The 25913-nt window shown below is 40.3% G+C and overlaps 1 long non-coding RNA gene across 3 annotated transcripts in view; it reads right to left on the reverse strand.

Moving 5' to 3' along the window:
• The window catches only part of LOC113594153 (uncharacterized), an 84948-nt gene extending 59218 nt beyond the window's left edge, over nt 1–25730 (reverse strand). For 2 of the 3 annotated variants that reach the window (XR_008298043.1, XR_008298044.1), the window contains exons 1-2: nt 25310–25729; nt 8874–9059 (exon numbers count right to left, since the gene is read on the reverse strand). This is a non-coding gene — a long non-coding RNA (uncharacterized LOC113594153). Of the gene's footprint in view, nt 1–8873; nt 9060–25309 lie in introns of all 3 variants that reach the window. The other variant, XR_008298042.1, reaches the window with a different exon arrangement.
• Between the last annotated feature and the right edge of the window lie 183 nt (nt 25731–25913).

Here is a 25913-nt window from a genome sequence, read left to right on the forward strand (position 1 = left end):
ACAGTGCTTCTATTTCTATCAAACAAACACTTGATAAATTAGATTGCTCAATATCAACTTCTCTTTTGTCAAAGTGATTATCAAGGATTCAGGACAATTCCAAAATAAGTGATAAGTGGTTACATGTAAGACAGTGGAGAATGAATGAAAAAATGAATGAATATAGTTGAAATCATTAGAGCAAAGCTTTCCAAATAAGGACCTCTCTGTTGGATGAGTATGAAATGTTTCATTTTTGTCCTGTAGCAAAGCAATGCTCTAAGGGGAAAACAGAACATTTATTAATTAGCTGTAATGTGCCAGTCTGGGGTCCTTTTACATATGTTATCTCACTTAATGCTCTCAGCAACCCTGTAAGGAAGGTGATATTTCCCTTGTTATGCACATAGGAAGACAGTCCCAGAGGATTTCAGTAGTTATTTAAAAGCACAGAAATAATTAAATAGCAAAAATGGAATTGCACCCAAGCCTATGTGACACTCCATCACATCAAGCATGGAAATCTTAAAAATAAATAAAATATAAGGCTATATTTTTAAACTCTGAAGCAAAACATTTAAAATTACAAATTTAATTACTCAGTACATAAGTAAATTCTCAGTGAGAAGAATCCATCCCATATAGAGTGAAAGCCCCCTCGGTTTCTCTCCCCTCACTCCACACGTTTGGTGACTATCACTCTGGACCTTTTTCTAAGAGTTGATATACACATATATGCACATATAGAAAATGTAGACCTTGGGAGTGAATATTAAATATATTGTTCTACAACTTTTTTTTTCACAGTGCATTAGACACCAGTTCTTTTTTTTTTTTCTTTTTGAGAGAGAGAGAGAGAGAAAGAGTGAGTCCAAAGCAGGCTCAGAGCCCGACACAGGGCTCAGTCCTACAACCATGAGATCATGACTGGAGCCAAAATCAAGAGCCAGAAGTTCAACCTACCGAGCCACCCAGACAGCCCTGTTCTTGTACGTCCCTACAAATTTACCATATTCATTTAACTGCTATGGAGCATGCCATAGTATAAAGATGCCACCATTTATAAACCATTCCTAAATTAGCGGATGTTTGAAGTAGTTTCCAGTTTTAATGTTTATTAACAATGCTGCAACAGACAACCTTATGCATTATGTCTCTTTACACATAAGTCAGATCGTTCACTAGAACAAATACTTAGAAATGGAATTGTTGGTTCAAAGGGTATGCACAATCATTAAAGTAGGTGATATTGGCATATTGCCTTGTAATGCCTTTAAAAAATGTGTCACCTAATTATACTTGCACCAGTATGGAAGAAAATATCTTTTCCTTCAACTTCAGTATTCTGGCAAAAATTAAACAGACTGGTGAGAACCAGTTGAATGAGCAACAGTGGGGAGAAGCTCTCTCTCTCTCTCTCTCTCTCTCTTTCTCTCTTTGCATTTTCCTGATTCCTAGTGAAGTGGAGAATGTTTATTGGACACTCATATTTATTAATCTTGAATTGCTTGCTCTTTTGGGTTATCTTTTTCTTACTGATGTAAAGTTCTTTATTCTGGATATTGATTCTTCTCTTCTATGATGTGTTTCAAGTATTTTCTCCCTATTTATACCTCACTTTTTAAATTTTATTATGTCTTTTTATATAGGGAAGTTTTTGTGTTTAATGTAGTCAAAGTTAACAATCTTTTCCTTTGATGCTTCCAGTTGTGCACTGAGTTTTTGTTTGCATACATATGGATTTTTAATTCATCTGAAATTATTTTGCTTACAGTGTGAGCTAGGAACATAGCTTATTTTTTCCCCACATGGATAGCAAGTTGTGCTGCCATTTATTAAATAGACCATTTTCCCCAATAGATCTGAAAATTTTTTTATCGTATACTAAATTTTGTTACATATATTAGTCAGTTTCAGGGTTTTTTTTATTGTGTTCCAAAAAATGTTTTTTCTTTCTGCACCAATATCCCGAGAGTCTATCTAGTATAGCTTTATACAGGATGTTTTTAAAATTGCTGGATGGGTCCCCTATATTATTTTGTGTTTCAAAAGTTTCCTGGATTATTTTTAAAAATTAAGTTTATTTATTTATTTGGAGAGAGAGACCAGGAGGGATAGGGGCAGAGAGAGGGTGGAGAGAGAGAATCCCAAGCCTGATCCACACCGTCAGCACAGAGCCCGATGCGGGGCTCGATCTCACACACCGTGAGATCATGACCTGAGCCCAAATCAAGAGTCGGACGCTTAACCAACTAAGCCACCCAGGCGCTCCCAAAAGTTTCCTGGATTTTCTACTGCAGTTTTCCTTCCAAATGAATGTTTGAATCAGCTTGTTAAATTACAGAAAAGACCCTATTAAATTTTGGGGTGGAGGGTGGACTTATGTAGATTCCATTAGCATCCACCCATTCCTTTGACCCACCCTGAAAGCCACCACCAGCTTATGAAGAGATCTGCACCCTTATGTTTATTGCAGCATTATCTACAAGAGCCAAGATATAGAAACAGCTCAAGTATGCATTCATAGATGAATGGATAAAGACAAGGTATATGTATGTGTATATATATATACACGTATATATATATATACACATATATATATACCTATATAGGTATATAGGTATATAGGTATATACATATATATATATAGGTGTGTGTGTGTATATATATATATATAGGTATATAGGTATATATATATATAGGTATATATATATACAGGTATATATATATATAGGTATATATATATACAGGTATATATATATATATAGGTATATAGGTATATATATATACATAAGTATATACCTATATATATATACGTATATATATGTGTATATATATATATGTGTGTGTATATATATATGTATATATATAGGTATATATATATATATAGGTATATAGGTATATACCTATATATATATAGGTATATATATGTGTATATATATATATGTGTGTGTATATATATATGTATATATATAGGTATATAGGTATATACCTATATATGTATATATAGGTATATATATATGTGTATATATATGTGTGTGTATATATATATATATATATAGGTATATAGGTATATATATATATATAGGTGTGTATATATATATATATAGGTATATATATATAGGTATATAGGTATGTATATACCTATATACCTATATATATATACCTATATATATATATATACACCTATATATATATATACACCTATATATATATACCTATATATATATATACCTATATATATAGGTATATATATATACACACACACACACATATATATACACACATATATATATACCTATATATATATGCATATATATATACACACACACATATATATATACATATATATATACACATATATATATATACACATATATATATACCTATATATATATAGGTATATACCTATATATATATATAGGTATATATACCTATATATATATATATACACACACCTATATATATATATATACCTATATATATATAAGTATATGTATATACCTATATATATATACCTATATATATATATACACCTATATATATATAGGTATATACCTATATACCTATATATATATACCTATATATATATATATGAATATTACTCAGCCATAAAAAATGAGATCTTATCATTTGCAAACACGGATAGACCTAGAAAATATCCTGCTAAGCAAAATAGGTCAGTCAGAGAAAAACAAATACTATATGATTTCACTTTTATGTGTAATTTTAGAAACAAAACAAACAAATGAACAAAAAAAAGAGATTAAAAAAAAAACCCTCTTAAATACAGAAAACAAACTGGTGGTTGCCAGAGGGGAAGCTGGGGGGAGGGAGGATGGGTAATAGGTGAATGGGATTACAAGTACATTCACTGTGATGTGCACTGAGTAAGAGATAGAATTCAATCATTATATTGGACACTTGAAACTAATATAACACTGTACGTTAATTATACTTGAATAAAAAAAGAAATTAAAAACATATTTTTTTTTTTAAATGAAGAAGAGAGCTCCCATCCACGGTGATGATTTTCTATCTCAAATCCCTGCACTTCTCTGGACACAGAAGCATAATTAGGCAGGACACTGAGAACTTAATGACTCCAAGAACAGTTCCCAACACCTGAGGAACAGGAGCTGGTGGGGGGATCCCAGCATCCTCACCTCTGAGTGGGACAGTTCGGAGGACTGTTCTGCAAACTTCGGAGGTTTGCCAGCAGGACTGAGCCCCAGTTGCCCAGAGCAGTCCTTACTCTGAATGCTGTCTTTATTAGCTTCTCCGCTTTTCCAGTCTGTCTACCCCACTCCCGCACCTGATTTCCCAGCAAACCACTTGCACCCAAATCCTTGTCTCCGGGCTTGCTTTTGGAGGATCCCAACCTGAGACCATTTATTTATTGATAGAGGGAGGACTTACATCCTTTACAATTGAGTATTCCCAAAACAAAACGGTTAGGAAAGCCTACTCACTTCTTGTGAGTTCCAAGATAAACATTGCCAGACTAAGTCCTGCTAACCCTTCTCCCAATCTCTCACGACAATATTTAAAGAGACCTGAGAGTCTCTCACTGGCACAAAATACTGCCTGGACACCACAAAGTACTTTTTTGTATAATCTCCTAGGACCACTGGAGGACATGAAAATAGGTAAGGACAGTAAATTAAATAACTACTCCAAATCCCTGCCGTTCTAGACTGGAAGTTCCCTCCCTGTCAGCTGTACTTTCCTGTTTCATGCACAGCCATGTTAACCAATACAGATCAGCAGAAGTTATAAGATCAAATGACAATATAATACCTTATAAGATCAATAATATAATAACATGTCAAATTTAAATATAACCATCCTCCCATTATTAAAGTCTCAGAAAAAAAAAAATTTAAGCCCAAGGAACTTCAATAGAAAGTTCTCTAGTAAGAGTTCTAAAGAATTAAAATCCCCAGGGGTGCCTGGGTAGCTCAGTAGTTGAGTGTCTGACTTCGAGCTCAGGTCATGATCTGGTGGTTCCTGAGTTCAAGGCCCGCCTCAGGCTTGCTGCTGTCAGCCCAGAGCCCTCCTTCACATCCTGTGTCCCCCTCTCTTTCTGCCCCTTCCCTGCTCATGCACTCTGTCTCAAAAATAAACATTAAAAAAAGAAAGAAAGAAAATTCCCAAATCAACTTCCCCAAGGTTATTTTTCTGCCCCATCTCAGTCAAAGGACCTTGCTCAGCTCAAGACAGAGCTCTGTCCGTGCTTCAGCCTGGGTTGTTATCCACTGGAATGGGAATAGTTCCTTCCAGACTCCAAAGTTGCATTAATGCAACCCAAATTCTTCATGCATCTCTGCTTTAAACAATCTGAAGGGTTAATTGGGCACGAGAGTATCTCAGTGTCAGCCATACATCCCCAAATTTTAAAAATACAAGCAAACTCTCTACCCTAGAGAAATTATTCTATTCACAATGGCATACCCAGAAACCAGGATTTAGTCTAATCTTTATTATTTTTATAAAAATACATAGCACATCCCCAGGGTCATCTGCGGACAAGGAAGCCTGAAAAAAAAAAATCCTCTTCATCTTAGCCTTGCTTGAGTGCTATACGATATCTATGACCTGTGACCCTAGAATTAAATGGGTAATATGACACATCAAGATGTTAATTATGACACAATGTTTTTCTGACGGGGAAGGAATCCAGCCATGCTTGTTCTCTTCTTGGAGAGTGGTAAACTAGAAATTTGCCATGGCAACACTCCCAACCAGCAGGCCTTACAGGGGGTAACTTACTTTCTCTTCTTGCATATTCAGAACTTCATCTTTTCCATTCGCCTCTGAACCTTTGGTCCCTGACATCCCAGTGATGTATTGAGAATAGGTTTCAAATAAGGACATCACTTCTACATTTCTGTGTGCAAATAGCCACTTTCAATCCCAGCCACAGTCTTCCTGCTATGAAAATGTTATGAGTCCATGAAACTTGCTCCCTGGGGCAGTTTCACTCTTGAAAAACCAAATATTCAAACAGCCAATGGCAAGAGAATAGATGAAAATAGAACTGTGACCCATCACCTCTGCAGCAATCAGCTCAGACAGTCATGCCAGCTTCTCAAGTTTTTGCTCTCAGTTCCAGCTCAGCAACGGAGGAAGCCAAATCAGGTGCATAAGGTGTCTGACTTCTGATTCACCTACTTCCAGATTCTCCATGCCAACAACCTCCAATCAGAGCACATTTAAAGTCTTCCCTATAAGGCTCTCCCAGCCTATGTTTGCCTTTGACTTTCTGCCAAATAGAAGTGATGGTGGCTGACTCCCTTGCTATAGCAAACTCCGGAAGTAACTTCTGTCTGTTCTCATTTGAATGCTCTGTGTTTATTTCACGACCTCCTCGCCACAATGGACTCTTCCCAGTTTCATCTTCGGCATCTTCAGGATGCTGCCAGGGATGGCTCTGGAGCCTGCGTCCAGGGACCCAGTAAGAGCACGCCCCTAGATTGCATGCTCCTGGAGACCCTATCTTTCTTCTGCTTTTGAAAATCCCAGCCTTTAACGTTTCCTTCTGTTCCATCTGTCTTCTGCATGGGTGTGATGGGCCTCTGGGGTTCCCTGTCCCTCTGTTCCCATGAGAAGCCTCAGCTCAGAAGGTGGCAGTTTGCACTGCTTCTTAAAGGGACCTCCAGCCTTCCCTATTGAGAGGACGGAAACTGCTTGCTGACTGAGCGCCCTCATTCTGTTCGCTTTCATATTGCTTTTTCTGGGCCAGACATTTGTCTTTCTAACTTACTCCTCTAGAGTTTGTCTTGAGGATCCCCCGGGGTACCTGATACCAAGTCAAGGAATGAAGCGTTTCCCAAAGCATACAATTTTGAAACAAATATCTACCCTCGCTTTCCTAAATCGTCCAATCCCACTCAGGAGGCGTGACCTCATCAGATCAATCGCCAACTCGGGACTGACCTCGTTTATTTATCTTGCCTGGCTCCCTTCTAGTAGTTCTTATTTGCCCTGTGCCTTCCCTTGAGAGGATCCGAATTCCATAAATCTCCCTGGCAGGTTCCCTGGGGGCACAGGCAATTCCTACTTCCCCATCTACGATAACCATCCCGCCTTCCAGTTCATGACTCCCTGCCGTGAGCGTTTCATCCTGGCTTCTCGGGTCTCCTCGTTCACACCTGTTCGAATATAGCATGGCTGTCTCGGTCCTCGAGGGGTACACACCCACTTGTTCTTGTCAGGGAATATCTATCCACAGTTCCATAGAGCTGCATTCCCACCACCGTTTCCAAACTTCAGGAAACCCTGGGGAACCTATTCCCATCTCCTCCCTGAGATCGCTTACCTTTTCTGGTCTTAGGGCAGTTATATAGCAATCCCTTCATCCAGAAGGGGTAGCTAAATGGACGTGCTTCTCCTGTCCACTCTTAGATACATTTAATCTGGCCCCCAAGGTCTCATGTTCCATTTCCTCTCTGCCTACACTACGTGCTAAGATCTGAGTCATTCTACTAAAGAAAATTTTCCCCTCTTCACCTTAATCAACTATCTTCCCTTTTTCCCTTTTATTCTTCTACTTGCTCTTAATTTCAGAGTATGATCCACGCATGATTTAAATAATGTCCTTCATTTCCCGAGCAAACTTAATCTCTAAAACCAAAGTGCTATGGACACAGGCCTTTGCAATTGCTTTTTCGTTGGAAATATAATAATTCAGTTATATTTTTTCTTCAACCAAAAGATTTCCCATCCCTATTCAGTAAAGACCCCCATTTCAGTTTGTGATGTGATTCTGTAGCCTGGCTCTCTAAAATCTAAAATGAGATCCAACACATGGATTTAACAAAACAGAACGTCTCCTATAAATTCCTACGCTGACCATGACCCTACCCTGGGGTTAAAAGGAAAACAGGTGGACATAAGTTTTCATCCAGTGCTGCCAGTTTATTATCTGACCTTGCAGCTAGAAGATGTCATCCCTAGCCTGGAAGTGGGCCATCACCAGGAACTGAATCCGCCAACACCCCTTTCCAGCTGCCATGCCCATCCATCCCCCAGCTGCAGCAAATGTTGCCATTAATAGCTTACCTGAATAACCTTTGCCAGAGAATTGCACTTGGCTAAAGAGGGCCAGCTGGCCAGGAGCTGCCTATAAGTTGACACAACCAAAGGGGGAGGGGAATGATGGCAGAGAACTGACTAATAAGGGGTAAATGATACTACTACTACTACTACTACTAATCCCCAGCCCCTCCCCTGTCTCAGGGTGAGACAACCTTGTGGCACTCTTTATGCCCCAAAGCCTACATGAATCAAGGCCAAGCTACACTTTTTCCTGAAATGATGGCTTTGTTTGAATCCTTCCCCTTCCCAGCCCTGCTTCTTCCCCTCCCTTAGAGGTTATTCCTGAAGAGCACCCCCTCAATAAGTCACACGCACCCAAATCTCTGTCTTGAGTTCTGTTTCTAGGGACCCCAACCTAAGACACCTGCCAACAAATTACCTATTTTAAAGGGTGCCTGGTTGGCTCAGTCAGTTAAGCATCCGACTCTTGATTTCGGCTCAGGTCATGATCTCAGTCCGTGATATCGAACCCCATGTTGACAGCAGGCTCAGTCAGTTAAGCATCCGACTCTTGATTTCGGCTCAGGTCATGATCTCAGTCCGTGATATCGAACCCCATGTTGACAGCAGGGAACCTGCTTAGGATTCTCTCTCTCTCTCTCTCTCTCTCTCTCTCTCTCTCTCTCTCTCTGTCTCGCTTTGCCCCTTCCTTGCCCCTCCCTCACCCTTCCCCACCTTCCTCTGCCCTTGCTCACCCGCCCCTGCTCATGTGCCCTCCCCCACTGGCTCATGTATGCTTTCTCTCTCAAGATAAATAAATATTTTAAAAATATATTTATGTGTTTAAAAATTACCTGTTTGAAGAGTACTCTTTCCTGAAAGGACAAGCAGGTATTCCAATACCAACACCACAATCTGGAATTTTAAGCTGTTCATGCTCCAGGATCACTCATGGTCCCACTGGAGATGCCTTTGTCTTCCTGCATATTATTGCTATATATCAGTTAGAAGCTTCCGTGAGGCCACATGGTCTGGTAGCACTAACAGAAACCGGAGGCAGAAATTGATTAATTTCTCACTCCATCGAAGTTTAACCCATCAGGGATCTCAGAACATACCTAAGGGATTTTAAGATTAGGTTGCATTCTGTGAGCAAACATGATAGGAAAATACTGATCTGCCTGGCGTCTAAGAAAAGGTATCTCTTCTGGTCCCCAAGTTTTGCCCGTGTAGAACTGAACTACTGAAAGGTATGAAAAACTCCAGATTTCTCCAAGAAGTGGGAATTTGGAGAAAATCAGCACAAGTCTTCAGATCTTAATGTCATAAAAGAAGCCCAGTTTCTGTTATAAATGAATGTCCCATCAAGAATAAGTAATTGTAGGAAAAGCAAAACCTTGGTAAATGGTGTGTGACAAATAGCCCATTTCTTCAGGTGTACATGCAAGCGTCATTTTATATAAATTAAGAATAGAAGGAGGTAGTATAGATATTATGTTCAAAATGTCAGAAACTGACAGAAAACAGCAAAATGGGGAAGTCAGGCAGTAGAGGAAAGAATATGAACAAAAGAAAGTAACCAACATACAAAAACATGCCTGTATTTTAGCTAATCAGAATAGGAACTAGGGAAACTAATTTGTGGAAATTACCAAGGCTGGACCCCAGGGAGAGAAATTAGGAGAAGGAGATATTCAAGTGCAGGAACCTAAAAGGATAGAGCACCATCATAGGGCCTGAGAGACTTCCTAGAAGAGCCACTTTTGGCCCAAAGATATGCCAAGAAAATGGCCCACCACATCCTTGATCTTTATGTTCTAGGAGGCAAAGAAACACCACAAAGTGAGGACGAAGTTCATAAATACAGTTCTTTTCAGTGGCCCAAAAAGAGCGGACTGAAAGTACTTTGAGAAATGAACTTTATCTTTAAGTGTGACAAAGCAAGGTTCCATGATTGTTTTGGGGATATCTGAAATTTGTGACTTCAAGGAGTTCTCATGCTGAGATTTCTCATTCTACAGCTAAATCATGCAAATGTAAAAACACAAATTCTGGATTAGACTGCCTGAGTCAAGTCCTCTGCTACTAATCAGTTGCACAAGGTAAAGGGGTTTAACCACTCCTAACTCAGTTTCTTCAACTATTGAGAATATTTGTAGTAGGGATGTTGGAAAAATGAAACAAGTAAATACATATCAAGCAGTTAGACCAGTATCTGGCTCATGGTGAGTTCTCAGCTTATTATCCCTTGACACACAACTCCACCAGGTAGCAGAGGGTACACAACAGGATTAAAGAGCTGAACTTTGGTTCCAGGCTTGGGAACCTTCCAGAAAAAGCAAGGCTTTGTCTCCTCACATGGTAGCAGGAAGGTAAAGAGACTTCTGTGAGCAGTCTTTAAGTTTGTTATGGGTTGACCCATGAGCTATAAACTGATCAACTCAGTTGGTTTGTCATGTTCATACAGGCTAGGCTCCCATCTGATGTTATGTGTTTTTTTGCAGGTTTTATAGCATTTCTTCGAGGCCACAGACTTCATCCAATTCCTTAGCAGCCATGGCTCACATAACCATATTTAGTCTAAGGGAATTGGGCATTCTATAACCATACTACTTAAAGAATAATTCAGAAAGCCATCAGTCTCCAAGTAATTACTTGGGAAATGCAACTCACATTTTTATACCCCTATTAATTATCAGGCATGTAGCAAGCACCAGGCAAGGCACATCATGTATATAAGTTCATTTAAGTCTCATATCAACCCTATGATGCCATGAGCTCCAGTTTGCATTTGAATGTCTTTTCTAGTTATGAGGACATGAAATACATGCTCATTGTAGTAAAACTGGCACAGCATCACTTCTGCTGCATTCTTTTGGTTAAAACCAAGGTTCACAGGGAGGGGAGTGCACAAGGGTGAGGATACTTACCCCACTTATTTAGGATGTAATGTACATTGGAGGCCACTAAGTAACACACAACCACCCCCTGTGTCTGTGGTAATTGGTTCGATTTCTCCAGAGAATCAAATCGGCTCAGATCCTGGGCCTGGGATCCATTTCAACCCAATCAGTTTTGGCCAGAGAGGGAAATGGTCATAACACACACACATGGCCTCAGAAGCCATTCTTTCATCTGAAACTTCAGAGAGGGACAGTTCTCAGAAATGAGGGGAAGGACTAAAAGGAGACCACAAAATAGATTGGTTACATTAACACCAATGAAACACAATAACTGCTTTACTCTATGATTCTGACTGTGAATAGAATAAGAGACCAAAAAAGAATATGATCAATGCAGTACAAAATATCCAAAGAAATTTCACTGCATTGTTGTTATTCTTGTTACTGTTTTTATGGAGCTCACAACCTGGAATCATTAGTGGCATTTAGGTAGGACAAGGGGAGAAAGACATTCCATGTGGAACAGTGATATTGGCAAAGTGGAAATAAGCAATGCCTATAAGGGGTGAAACTGGGACCACAAAGCGCCCTACTGAGCAAATACCTGACATGATTCAGGACAATTTTTGATACATGGAGTACCCTCTCCTCCTCAAAGTCTCGTTGCATTAAAGTATAGATGCCAAGAAGGTAGGAATTTGTATTTCCGGAGCGTAAGTCCTCCAGTGTTGTTCTTAAGATCACCTTTGGTATTGCATTAGTTTTCTATTGCTGCCATAACAATTTATCACAGACTCAGCAGCTTAAAACAATACAAATTCCTTGTCTCACAGTTCTGTAGATCAGAGGTCTGAACAGGCTCAGGTGGTTCCTCTACTCTTGGCCTCATGAGGCCACAGACCAAGACATCAGTCAGCTTGGGCTTTTATTTGGAATCTCTCAGGGATAACCTCCTTTCAATTTGATTCAGGTTCTTAGCTGAATTCAGTCCTTTTTGGCTACAATGCTGAGGTCTCTGTTGCCTTGCTCACTGTCAGTGGGAGCCTCTGTCAACCCTTTAAGGCCACTTTCATTCCTTATCATGTAGCCTCCTCCACATTTAAATCAGCAATGGCACATCGACACCTTCTTATATTTCAAATTCTCCAGTTTTCGTGCTGCCTCTCTTCTATCTCCAGCCAAAAAAAGTTCTTTGCTTTCAAAGCTCATATAATTGAATCGGGCCCACCCGTATAATCCAGGATAACCACCCTATTTTAAATTCAGTAGCTCTAATTATACCTACGTTTGCTATGTAACATAACATTCACAGATTCCAGAGATCAAGGTGCAGTCATATTTGGGGCTCCATTTGCTTATGACAGCCCTTCTAAGTTTCTTGCATTTCCTTATAAATTTTAGGATCAGCTGATCAATTTTCACCCCCCAAAAAAGTTTCTAATGCAATTGTTTACATACAAAAAGCTATAGATATTTTAATGTATACAACTTGATGAATTTGCAACTAACATAATTTTTGAGACTGCATAAAACTGAGATCAATTTGGTGACTATTGACATCTTAACAATACTGATGCCTCCAATCCATGAACATAGTATGTCTTTCCACTCATTCAGTCCTTTTTAGTTTCTGTCCACAATGTTTGTGAAGATATTTCATGCTGTTTGTTAGATTTACTAACAGGTATTTGATACTTTGGGTGCTTTTATAAATGATACTTTTTTTTTTTCATTTTCTAAAATTTTGTTGGTAGGCATCTTGTTGTATCACTTTGTATCACCAACCCTTAACACAATACCTGGCAATACTAGGCACTAAATAAATGGTTGTTAAATGAATAAATGAATTGCCCTTTATCTGGACTCTTTTTATGGCCCTTGAAATTTAGTATCTCATAGATGTTTGTGTACAAATTTTGGTTCCCTTTGAGACTATGAGCATTGTGGGGTAGAGTTATATCTTATCCACCTCTCTATACCAACTTCCTAGTACAGTGTTTGATACATTGCAGAGGCTATTAAAGTATCCTTACACTGTAAATTAGTGACATAGAATATCTACACTCATCATGAAGTATACTCTAAAACCACCCTGCTACCCTATTCTTCTTTTTTTTTTTTTAATGTTTATTTATTTTTGAGAGAGAGAGAGACAGAGCAGGAGCAGGGGAGGGCAGAGAGAGGGAGACAAAGAATCTGAAGCAGGCTCCAGGCTCTGAGCTGTCTGTACAGAGGCTGACATGGGGTCCAAACTCATGAACCATGAGATCCTGACCGGAGTTGAATCGGATGCTTAACCAACTGAGCCACTCAGGCACCCTAGCTGCTAACCCAATTCTTACAGAAAGTTCTGTTGTACAAGATATTATTGTTAATGGAGGATTTCAGGAAACATGTGTGGTCAATATATTCTTCTAGATTCTGAAATCTCATCTGTAGACCCTCTAAATTATGTCATTAGGTTAAGTCAGAAAGCCTGATCCACAAGATACGTACTCCTTAAAGAACTTATTTTTCTGAATTGTGTTTGGCATTAGGTCATTGATCTGTTTTGAAAAACATAATAGAAAACAGCACTATGGAATTCAGTTTGTGCTAATGAGATAATGTTGAGAACACTGCTCTCTATATCATAAGGTATCTCTTTAATGAAGACCCACAGGAAATATTCTCTCCAGTCCTACAACTGTGAATAACTGCATTTCCTCAGCAACTGTAACTTATGTATCTCATTAATTTTCCCACTTTGTGTTGGCTACTAGGAAGATCACTATTAATTAATGGCCAAACTTTTGGGTTTAAGTATTAAACTTGAGAAGACAAAGTAGAAAGTGAAAGAGAACTCCACTAGGGTGGAAACTCCAGCGAGCAGATGTAATTTTTTCTTTTTAATTCAAGCCTATATATGCAGTATCTATGTATTAAATAAATGAATGCTACATGGCACAACATGGTACCCTGAAAATAATGTACAATACAAAATACAATAATAAAGAAAGAGGGAGGAAGAAAAAAAAAGACTCCAATGTTTGTAAAATCAATCAATTAATTAGTTATGAGAAATTTAATGTGACTTTTTCCCTAATGTTGAATTTTTAATGTATATTATCATTTTTATTGCAAGATATTGGAACATTCATTAAGGCAGAACTTGTGTATTGATATGGAAAGATATAACAAAGTGAATACAAGTACGTACTATATAAACATATTTTTGTTTTTTCAAAACAAAATCCACACGAACATTTGTGTATTTTTTCCCAAAGAGAATAGTCATAAGTACAAAGAGAAAACCGGAACTTATGAGAACTATTCTACTTTCTGTATTATATTCTTTTGACCTTGACTTGTGACATCTCATAAGGGTAGTGACAGTTCAATGAAATTTGGCATGAAATTGATTTTTTCCTATGTTGCTAGTGGCAGTTTATGTTGGCAAACATATGGGTTGTCAATTTAACAATTGCTTATCTGAAACCATAATGATGTTCATAGCCTTTGACCAATTACTTCACATCTGGGCATTCATCTTAAGGAAACTGCTCCAACGAAGAATAAAAATTCATGCCCAAGGATATTCATCATTATCATAATGAAGATATTTAACAGTCCAAACCTAGTGGGAGTAAAATATTGAAATATCTTCCTTCTTTTAACATTTGTTTCTTTGTTGGATGGTATTTGAAGTAGAGCCTACAGCTTTTCAATCACTTTAAAGTATTAAAAATTAAAAAAACCTGTCTTATTTAGGGGTATTAAAATGTTTAATAAAATCTGAATCAAAACTTTAATCTCACTTAATTGAAAACTCTTGGTCTGATCTAAACTTAGAAACCTGTGATAAAGATTGGGAGGCAGTGGTGGGCGGGGAGGTAGAGAGACAGCCTTTTCTACTTTTTATTTCCCTTATCAGATCGCTGTTTAGGATGGGGGCTGGGGAAGAGAGGTAGAGGGGAGTGAAAAGTCTTACTTGACTAATATAAATCTGGGGTCAGAGCTGTGGGGGCAGGGAGGGGGGAGATACCTAAATATTAGTCACCCTGTCTCTTTATCCCTTTTGGAGGGTAACTCCCCACTCAGTGGCCTCCCACTACATTGTCCCAGTTGAGCACAAACTCTTGCTTTTGGGTTAGGACTTGGCACAGGCAGACCTCTTGGGCAGGATGCTTCAAAACAAGCTCAGTGGCTTCCAAGAGCCACCCTTGCTCCAACCACCACTGAGAGTGCCTTTTGCTCCTGTGGCCACCCTCCCCGTGCTCTGACCTCAAGGGAAGATATAACTTGCCTCTCACCTTTAGATATTTTTAGGTATGGACCAGACACGGGACATGGATCCAGGAGTTCCGTTGAGGCCCCCGTCATTTGGCTTAAGGTGTCCGGAGAGAGGAATGGGAAGAAAGAGCCCTCCTTCATCTCTCCACAGAGTCTCACTAGGAAAATCCCCAGTTCCTCTGCCTTCCCATATGTATAGAATAGAGGTGAGTGATGCCTTCCCAAACACATAGACTAGAGGTACCTATGTGGGACAGAGTTAGTCTTTTGGATCTCCCTTTAGGAAGCACCACGTGGGTGATATGGCACCTTCTTTAGACACATGGGCATTTCACGCTCTTTCACCCCAGCTGCAACCCTGAAACAAAAAGCATTCTTTGATACAACTTTATTCGTTTATCTACTACTCTTTTTTTTTTAATTTTTTTTTTTTAACATTTATTTATTTTTGAGACAGAGAGAGACAGAGCATGAACGGGGGGAGGGCCAGAGAGAGAGGGAGACACAGAATCTGAAGCAGGCTCCAGGCTCTGAGCTGTCAGCACAGAGACTGATGCGGGGCTCGAACTCACAAACTGCGAGATCGTGACCTGAGCGAAGTCAGACGCTCAACTGACTGAGCCACCCAGGCGCCCCTCTACTACTCTTTTAAAACCAATGAAAATTTATTCAGGAAACTTGAAACAACTTTCACAACGTTCTCAATACTTTATAACAGAAAACATAGTTCTCAGCAAAGAAAACCGGCCTTCAATGTTTTAAATGCGTGCAAAATGCCTATTATAGTTGGTGTTGTGGCGGACTGATTAATCAAGTCAAAATGCAAATCGGCTACTACCTAGAGAGTACAATAAAATGGAAATAATTCATTCATAAGATTCTAATTTATAAAACAACTCTACTACTTACAAAATACAACCCTAAGTATTATAATTCTTTCAAGCTTCAATTTGAACAAATGTACAATCACTTAAACAACAGCTGTTAAACTAAATAAGAATTCAAAACGTCTCTAAGAAAGTGACAGAAACATTATTAATATGATTGTCCTGGTTTAGACCTTCAGAAGGAGGTTCTTTGGAAGGCTGACTCATCCTTAGGGAACTCATCCCTTTGCGGCAGGGGTAAAATCCAGCTCTTGTTAAAAGTTACAGAGAAGGAGCCCCCGAGTGGCTCAGTCAGTTAAGCATCCAACCTCAGCTCTGGTCACAATATCTCGGTTCATGAGTTCAAGCCCCGCATCGAGCTTACTGGTGTCAGCACAGAGCCTGCTTTGGATCCTCTGCACCCCCCTCTCTACCCCTCCCCTACTCACACATTCATTCTGTCAAAAATGAATAAACATTTATAGATATATGTATATACATATATCTATAAATGTTTATTCATTATATATATATAAAATATATATATATAAGAGTCACAGGAAATGAAACTTCTTGGCAGGCAGATGTTCCTCGGCACTAGCGGAGGTTATGAAGCACCAGGAAAATCCCCTGTGGGAAGTAGTTTTGGGACTTCATACAAGTTTCTTGGAGGAGACAGCTATTCTTCTCTCATAATATACTCCCATGGGTCCATTCCCAGTATGGGACCTTCAACTGGATGATGTGATTTAGGGAAAAAGCCTGCACCAACTTCACTTGCAGGCGGTAAAGAGGAATCAGGATGACCTACATTACCCAAAGCATCTTCAGGATGGTTCCCATCAGGCCCTACTTTTAAAGATGTGGACCAGGGGCACCTGAGACACTTGGTTGAGCATCTGACTCTTGATTTCAGCTCAGGTCATGATCCCAGGGTCGCAGGATCAAGCCCCGTGTCAGGCTCCATGCTGAGTGTGGACCCTGCTTAAGATTCTTCTCTCACCCTCTCCCCCTGTTCTCACTCTCCCAATCTCTGTCTCTTTCTCTCAAAAAAAAAAAAAGTTTTTTTTTTTCAATTAAAAAAAATTAAAGATGTGGACAGTTTCCTCAAAGCTCATATTAACCTAAGTGGTCAACCTAAGTGGTGTCCAATTTTTGACTCTCTCCTTATGTCCATTTCCTGGTGACCTTCATCCATGCTATCTTTTCCAAGGACAGCAGCCCAAACTGCCATTTTCAGCAGCTATTCAGTCAGTGTTGATCTGACATTCCCTCTCCTGTAGAACTTTCTCCATCCACGCTTTAGACCACTGGTTCTGAAAGCATGATCCATGGACCCCTGGAGGGTCCCCAAGACTCTTGTAGGGAGGCTATGAGGTCAAAACAACTTTTATAACCTTATGACTTTATAATACTGAGATATTATTCTCTTTTTTTGCAGGTGATGTTTGCACCAATGATGCAAAACCAATGATGGGTAAAACTGGTGACACTCTAATATGAATCAAGGTCAAGGCCCCAAACTGTATTAGTAGTCATTGTATTCTTTATCCACCTTGCAATTTCAGGTTAAAAAAATTTTTTTATGTTTATTTATTTATTATGAGGGAGGGAGACAGACAGCAAGTAGGGGAGGGGCAGAGGGAGATGGAGGCAGAGTATCCCAAGCAGGCTCCACACCATCAGTGCAGAGCCCAACGTGGGGCTTGAACTCGTGAACTGTGAGATCATGCCCTGAGTTGAACTCAAGAGTCCAATGCTTAAACCAACTGAACCACCCAGGTACCCCCACGAAATAAAATTTTTTTTAAGTCAGCTCTACTTAAGAATGAACTTGATGAAGCAGAAACAAACCTATAAATTTTATGAAAATTTCGTGTTCTAATATCACGAAAAAAAAAAATGAGAACAACACATAAAAGACTTCTGCTTCATTCTGAAGTGTGACGATTACCAGGAGGGAAAGCACATGTACAGCTGACTGAGTTGCAAGCTACACTAGCCACTAGTCACTTTTTTCATAGAACACTATTCTACTTAAAGAAAAACAGACAAACTATACAAATTTAGGTATTTGGCAGACATTTTCTTGAAAATAAATTAAGTAAGCCTGTCACTTCCAGGACAACACCTGACAGTATTTTTGTGTCAATGGTAAGATTCAAGTTTCAAATGAATATTACAATTCTGGAAAAAATTGTATCTGTTACATGAGTTTGACAGCTTCCCAATACTTAAAGAGCCCTTCCTGATAAAATCAGCAGTGTTATTAATGAGCAGAACATTTTGAGATTTTATAATGAAATATGTCAACATTTGGAAGATTCAGATAAGTCAGTGAACCAATATATTTCAAGGAGCCAATACACTATGTCACAAAATCATGCAGAGGTTAAAAAAAAAAAAAAGGAAAAACCTATTCAAAGTGCAAAACAGACTAATTAATTTTAACCTAACAGAGCATGAAAATTTCACTGATATGATGTCACATTCCACATTAGAACTACCCTTCAATAAACAATTGCCAAGTTTTAGTAGGGTAACAAAGAATAGCCACAATTATCTGTTAAAAGGTTGCTAACATACTCCTCCTTTTTCCAACTATGGATTTGTTTCAGATAGGATTTTTCATGTACTTGAGATATGGCAACATATTGCAACATATTGAATGCGGAAACAGATATAATCCAGCTATCTTCTATTAAGCCAGACTTAAAAAAAAAATTTTTTTTTTAATGTTTATGTATTTTTGGGAGAAAGACAACATGAACAGGGGAGGAGCAGAGGGACAGGGAGACCTAGAATCCGAAGCAGGCTCCAGGCTCCGAGCTGTCAGCATAGAGCCTGACATGGGGCTCGAATCCACGAACCGTGAGATCATGACCTGAGCTGAAGTCAATACTTAACCGACTAAGCCACCCAGGCGCCCCTATTAAGTCAGACTTTTTAAAAAAAATTGTAAATATGAAGGATAATACCAATAATTCTCACTCACTCTTTTTTGGAAAATTTTGTCCATTTTTCTTTAGGATTTGTTCTTTCTTTTTAAAACGTAAAATGTAAATAAATGTTATTTATTTTTAAAATGTAAAAATGTAATTTATTTTTAAAATGTGTGATAATAAATACAAAAGTAACAAATAATTGTACAATTATTATGAAAAATACAATAATGTATAAACGCTATCCTTATATTTTCCCCATCTTAATTTCTGATACAGTAAATGTCACGGATATAAACCCACGTAAGTATTGGGGTCCTCAATAATTTTTAAGAGTTTAAAGGGGGGCGCCTGGGTGGCGCAGTCGGTTAAGCGTCCGACTTCAGCCAGGTCACGATCTCGCGGTCCGGGAGTTCGAGCCCCACGTCGGGCTCTGGGCTGATGGCTCAGAGCCTGGAGCCTGTTTCCGATTCTGTGTCTCCCTCTCTCTCTGCCCCTCCCCCGTTCATGCTCTGTCTCTCTCTGTCCCAAAAATAAATAAACGTTGAAAAAAAAATTTATAAAAGAGTTTAAAGGGTTCTGACATCAAAACGTTCGAAAACCGCTGCTGTAGAGTCTTCAACCATTTGTTTCTGTTCACTGAGGAGAGTCTTTTACTCTTTCTATCCTTTTCATTCTCATGAAAGTAGTTTTGTGCTTTCCGGAAGATGGACATATTCATCCACACTTTTATTTAATGGCATCATTGAGTTGTTCTTTGCTCTCCTGACAGAACTGTACAGCTATCTTGGCTTCAGCCACTTGGTATTGAATGGCTTCTGATTCATCTTCTGGCAACTAAGCATCCTTGTGATGTGACCCTCGTCACCTCTCACCTTAGACATTTAGACTTCTCTTGACTTTACTGTTTTACTGACAAGTCTATTTTTACCTCAAGAAGGAACGTGTTCCACTTGTTTTTTATTTGCTTCCAGGCTCAGCATTCCTGATAACTTGGCTCAAGGCTGGCCTCCTTCAACAGGGATTCCAGCACTTCAGAATCTCCCTTTTAATATTCCTGAGCTCAGAAATTTTACTTTTTCTTTGTCGAGGGCAGAAAAAGTTATGCCAGGCTCTTTCTCCCTACAAGTTCGGTTTTGTCGGCAAGAAAGACCATACCACCACCTCCCGGGTAGTGGGTAGCATCACCAAGGGCTGGAACAAACTCATCCCTTCAAGCAGGACCTTCAGACCTGCACACCATTTCCAGGATGGCCTGGGGGAAAGCTCTGTAGCCAACCACAGGCCCAATATGGCACCAGGGGCTGCCACAGAATAGCCCCGAATTTTCAGGGCCCTACTGGCTCAGCACCATAGAATGTTCCACCTGGAACATAAGTCAGTGAGAGAGAATCAAGGCAGGGTAGGGAGAACAAAATGACAAAACAGAGTCTTCCCACATTTTCTACATCATGGTACACCAATCAATCATCGTCACTGGGGGGAAATGGGAGGTTCTCCATGGCTGGGAAATGGGGGGGCTGAGTGGTCATATCTTCCCACATGGGTGACCCCTTCCAGGACTGTTCTGCAGTGAAGGGCTCACCTGCTCATGCCAAGGGTCAAAGTTCCTCTTCTCTCATAGCCCTAGAAGCATGAGCCACCTGCAAAAGCCCCAGAGATTTCCATCAGTGCGGGAGTGTCCATATGTGCATGTGTGAGTTGAGAATACAAAGGGCCTTACAGGAGGTTTTGATAACCTTCATGATGGCAGACTTGTCTGTTTCTCCTTTTAGTGCCATCAATTTTGCTTCAAGTATCTTGGTGCTCTGTCATTAGATGCATATGCTTTTAGGATCGCTCTGTCTTACTGATGAATTGACCCTTTCATCATCATTATGAAGTTTCCCTCTTTATTTCTGGTAGTATTCCTTGTAATGAGGTCTATTTTTCTGACAGTAACAAAACCAGACCAGCTTTCTTGTGCTCACTGTTTACATAGTATATCTGTGTCCACCCACTATCAACCCGTCTTTTTTTTTTTATAAAGTTTGCCTCAGGTAAACAGCATATAATTGGATATTGCTTCTTTATACAATCTGAGATTCTTTGTCTTTTAGTGTAGAACATTTAGTCCATTTACATCCAATGTCATTATTGCTATGAAGAAGGTAGCATCTTCATATTTTTTCCTATTTCTTTTCGCTCCTTTTTCCTCTTCCTAATTTCCTATGTTCTGGGCTAGTCAAGTTTTGTTCTGTTGTTGTTGTTTTCTTTGTACTCCATCTTATCCCTTCTATTAAGAAATGATATGCTTTGTGTTACTTTTAAAGGATTGACCTAGAGATTTAATTGGAACCTTCAGTTATCACAGTAAAATAATGTCAAACTACGTTAGGAATAATTTAGGAAACTTACAACCATCTAGTTGTGAACGCCTGGCCTTGGTGAACTTGATACGTATGTCATAGTCCCAAGATACATTTTTATTTCTGTGTTTTAAATGGTCAATAATCTTTTACAGACTATATATGTATGTATATAGATATATGTGCATTATACACATTATTCCTGGTGAGAAACCTGCCATCATTCTATAAGTACTGTGTCTTTTTCATCAGGCTAATTTTACAATTTTCTCTTTCTCTTTGTTTTTCGAAAGTTGACTGTGTTTGCCTATGGTTTCTTTTGAATTTATTATGTTTGGGGTTCATGGAGATTCTTGGACCTATAGATTGTTCTCTTTCATTAGTTTGGAGAAACTCGTGGCCATTATCTCTTTAAATATTTCTTATGCCTGTTCACTGTCTCCTCTCTTTCTAGGACTCCTTCTGTACTTCTACTAGATCATTCGATAGTGTTCCTAAGGTCTCAGATATACTTTTCAGTTTTTCATTCTTACTTCCTGTGTCCAGCTTGCATAACCTCTGTTAACTTGTCTCTATGTTCGCCAATCCTTTCCAATACAGGTATTAAAAGCGATTCTGGTAGATATTTTTCACTTCTAGCATTTCCATTTGGTTCCTTTTAACATTTTCCTTGGTGTTTTGTTGTTGTTTTTTGTTTTTGCTGAAACCCTACTTGTTTACCACACTCCCTATCTCTTCCACTAGATTCTTTAAGATATTTATAATAGCTATTTAAAAGCCCGTGGCTGCTCTTTCCAACTTCTTTTGGGCTTGCTGGGGAGCTCTATTTGCTCTTACATCAATTTCTTTCCTTTGTTATTAAAACTTGGAAATTATTTAAATGGCCAATAAGAAGAGAATAGTTATTTATATAAGTGACAGGAAAACCAATACAGGACTTGTATGCACTGATTTCTAAACTAGTTCTGAGGAAAGGGCAAGTGCTTAACCTATAACGTTAAATTTTTTAAAAACAGAGCATGAAGGTATATCTAAGAAAAGTTATGCAAAAGGCTTTATATACACACGGACAAGTACTAGGAAGAAACCCCAAAGAATGTAATATTTGAGCCACTAACGTGGCAAGAATATGAGCAGCTTGGTTTTAATTTTTTGTTGTGATTTCCATGAATAATGCCAATCCTATCGAGTATGTAGTAAAGTACAAACTTTAGACAAATCAGAAATAACAAGAACAATTTCTCCATCTACAAAAGATAACCCAGAGCAGAAAGGAGCCAGCTGGCCTTTTCTCCCCTAAGGCCCAAACAAAAAGAAACTACTTTAAAATCCAACGAGAGGACTGCGTTAGGAGCAAGAAAGAAAGGGCCTTTGGACTGTCAAGGTGGTAAAATGAAGGCTAAAATGAGAGAGTTGGAAAAAAGGAACCAACTTAGACAAATCAGATGCGCAATGGACCAGTCCTGCCCATGGGTTCTTCACTAACTGACAGTAATTCCATCAGACATCCCAGAGTAAACCATCCTCATTTTCATCACTGTTATTACAGACTAGAACCGGTTACCAAGAGAAGCTGTGGAATTTTTTCCCTGAAGGCCATTTAAAATCAGATATAGACAACCACCTGTCTGAAATAATTCAGATCCTACCGTGCCTGGAGGTAGGGGATTGAACTCAATGACACCTGAAGGCCCGTTTAAACCCTATGACTTTGTGATTCCTGTGTTGACAGTATTATATAGAGAAGGCCTGATTCTCCAGTGTTGCTCTCATCTTTTCCATGTGCTCTCTGTTGACGCGATTTTCAGACTGGAAAGAGAAACTCCTTCTTGCAAGGAGTGGGTTCAATCCTCTCCCTAACATGAGGCTGAAATGTTAGTATTGCATGTATCACGGGGGAATATTTCCCAGATGCAGTAGATCATTTCTTCTCTCCCTTCTCACCCTCCCAGGTGTCACTGTGCCTGGAGAGAATTCCCGTGGCAAGGAAGGGTGAAGGCAGGTTGCGGAGGAAAGAAAACCCGAGGCCTAAGAAACTGGGTGAGTGGGCCTGGCAGGAAGGGGGAGGGGTAACGGGGAGGGGAATTTATGGAAAGTCAAGGACACAAAGCAGGCGTTTGAGATTGAAAATAAAAAGTCTAGCGAGCCCAAGTCGTGCGTGTGTGTGTGTGTGTGTGTGTGTATGCATGTAGGTGTGTTTAAAGTGCCTTAGGACACAAAATTCTACACCGCTGAACAAAAGCTATTAATCTGACCACGGCCACTAAAAATATTAATGACGCCAAACGAAACGCTCCATAAGAAATCATCCCCAGCAGTCAGAAAGGGAGGACACTATCTATCTGGCAAGATTTCGTACACACCCACCTGGGATGAAAAATTACCGGCCTACAAAAATAACCAAATAAACTTGTACTTTGCCCCCGAATTTCTCATCTCTAATCTGTCAGTGATCACGTCCGGGGGGGGGGGGGTGTTCTCTTTCGAGAACTGCGTTTTGACCTCCTTTGCAATGTGATTTTCACCCTGAGAAGGGACCGGGGCAGGCATTATTGAAAGCCCAGTTTCAGATCAGCATTAACAATTCATGGAGCTCGTCTCCAGTTCCACCGAAGGCGCAGGGAAGGACACCTGACGTGCAGCAAGGGCTTGTTCAAAGTATCTCCTAATCTGCTTTGAAATGCACAGTGGATTGGGGCCAACTCGAGGTCAACACCCAGTCCTCCTTCAGCGCCGGGCCTGCCGGCGATTCCTCGGGCAGAGGAAGTGAAAAGACACGACCCACTGCAAACCCACTGCAGCGCCCCGCCCCGGCAGCTGTGGGCTCTTTTGAAATGCAAACCTCGGGAGCGGAGGGGTTGGAAACTTGTTTTCTATTCAGGGCCATGGGCTCACCGAGGGGAAAAAAATAATCACCAAAAAGTAATTTCGGCTGAGTGGTTTACAAAGCGAGGTGGATCAAAGGTTAAACTCGCACAATTTAAATATTGGGAAGAGGGAATTTTAAACATGACTCATTAAACATACCCAATTTGGGAGAATGTATTTTCTCATTTCTCGGGTGAGGACGAGAGGAGGGGGGCTCTGGGCTCCTCCCAGGCCCCCAAACTTCCTGCAGGTAAAGCCTGCAGTCTGGCCAGCACACGCGGGGACCACTGCGCCCCCCGACTGGCAACGCCCTTCTGGCTCCTCCTGCTCTTCCTCCCACCCCCCACATCCCACTCCACGGGGTCATGTGCCAGGCAGGGCGGCCTCCTCATCTCAGACTTGGCTGGCTGCTCCTCCAGGTGTGGGCCAGGCCAGCTTTCGTGCCCTGGCCGCTATCTCTGCCTGGACAGCCTCCCCATCCGTGAGCACCTGACCCTCTCCCCCCACCCCCGCCCCGCGCCCTTCATCTCCACCCAGACCTTCCTGCTGAGCTCCAGGCCCGTAAACCCCACGGGCGGCACACACAGCCCCTCGGATGTCCCCCCACGCACCTTGAACTCAAGCGCAAAGCCATCTGCTGGGTGTCCAAAGGCCAGACACTAGGAATCAGCCTAGAAACCTCCCGCCCCCTCACTCCACGTCCAATCCATCTTCAAATCCTAAATCTCTCTCCTCTCTCCCCCCAAAGTCCCAGCTGCCAGCAGTGCGGTAAGCCATTAACCAGTTCCTTTGCATCCGTTTGGCCCCCTCCAGCTCATTCTGTCCACACCAGCCAGGGGGGGTCCTTCTAGAGGGCAAAAGGATGCATTCCAATGCTTTTCAAATAAAGACCAACGTCCTTATCGCGGCCCATAAGGCTGTGAATGACCCGCCTTGGCACAATTTCGCGGCCTTGTCTCCGGATACCTTCCTGCCTCCCACAGCCCTAGCCCCTCCCCCGCCCTTCCGATCCTCTCTGGAAACCCCACAGGATTTACTCGGCTCCACTCCGTGTGGGCACCTCCAGAAGTGCCCATTTTCTCTGCTTGTACCTGCTTCCTCCCGTGAATCTGCTTGGCGGATGTCTGTCTGTCCAGCCGCAGCGGAATCACCACTTCCTCGGAGAAATCTTGCTGCATCACCAAGGCCAAATCGAAACCTCCGTGTGTCCGGCTTCCAAGTGTCCTTGACTTTGCATTTTTGTGGGATTATCCCACTTTCTACTTACAGGGCCATTCTGCATATTTAGTGGTTTGTCCTCTTTGCATCGTGTGTCTCTGGCGCCAGGCATTGGCCTGCACGCAGGATACAGTCAATGAAGCTCTCCTGAATGAATGAATAAACGAGTCCTAGAAATAGAAATAAGATTATCAAAACATAAAAGAAGCCTAGCTGTAGCCAAGTTACTCACAATTTGTGGATATTTATTTCTGCGAATTCAGTCAGATTCTCTCTCTCTCTCTCTCTCTTACTCATATCGGAGTCAGAGACCAACTTAAACCCCCGTGGTTTTTTCACATTAACTGATGCCCAGCCCGCTAGGCTTCTGTGCTTAGGTAACTGGTAGTTCACGTACACGTGAAGTTTTTATCTTTGGGGAAAAAAATAAAATTTTTGAAAACAAATGCTGTCATACAAGATATTAACTGTCCTCAC

This window comes from Acinonyx jubatus, chromosome C2 (genome assembly GCF_027475565.1).
Source record: "Acinonyx jubatus isolate Ajub_Pintada_27869175 chromosome C2, VMU_Ajub_asm_v1.0, whole genome shotgun sequence".
In the NCBI taxonomy this organism is placed as follows: domain Eukaryota; kingdom Metazoa; phylum Chordata; class Mammalia; order Carnivora; family Felidae; genus Acinonyx; species Acinonyx jubatus.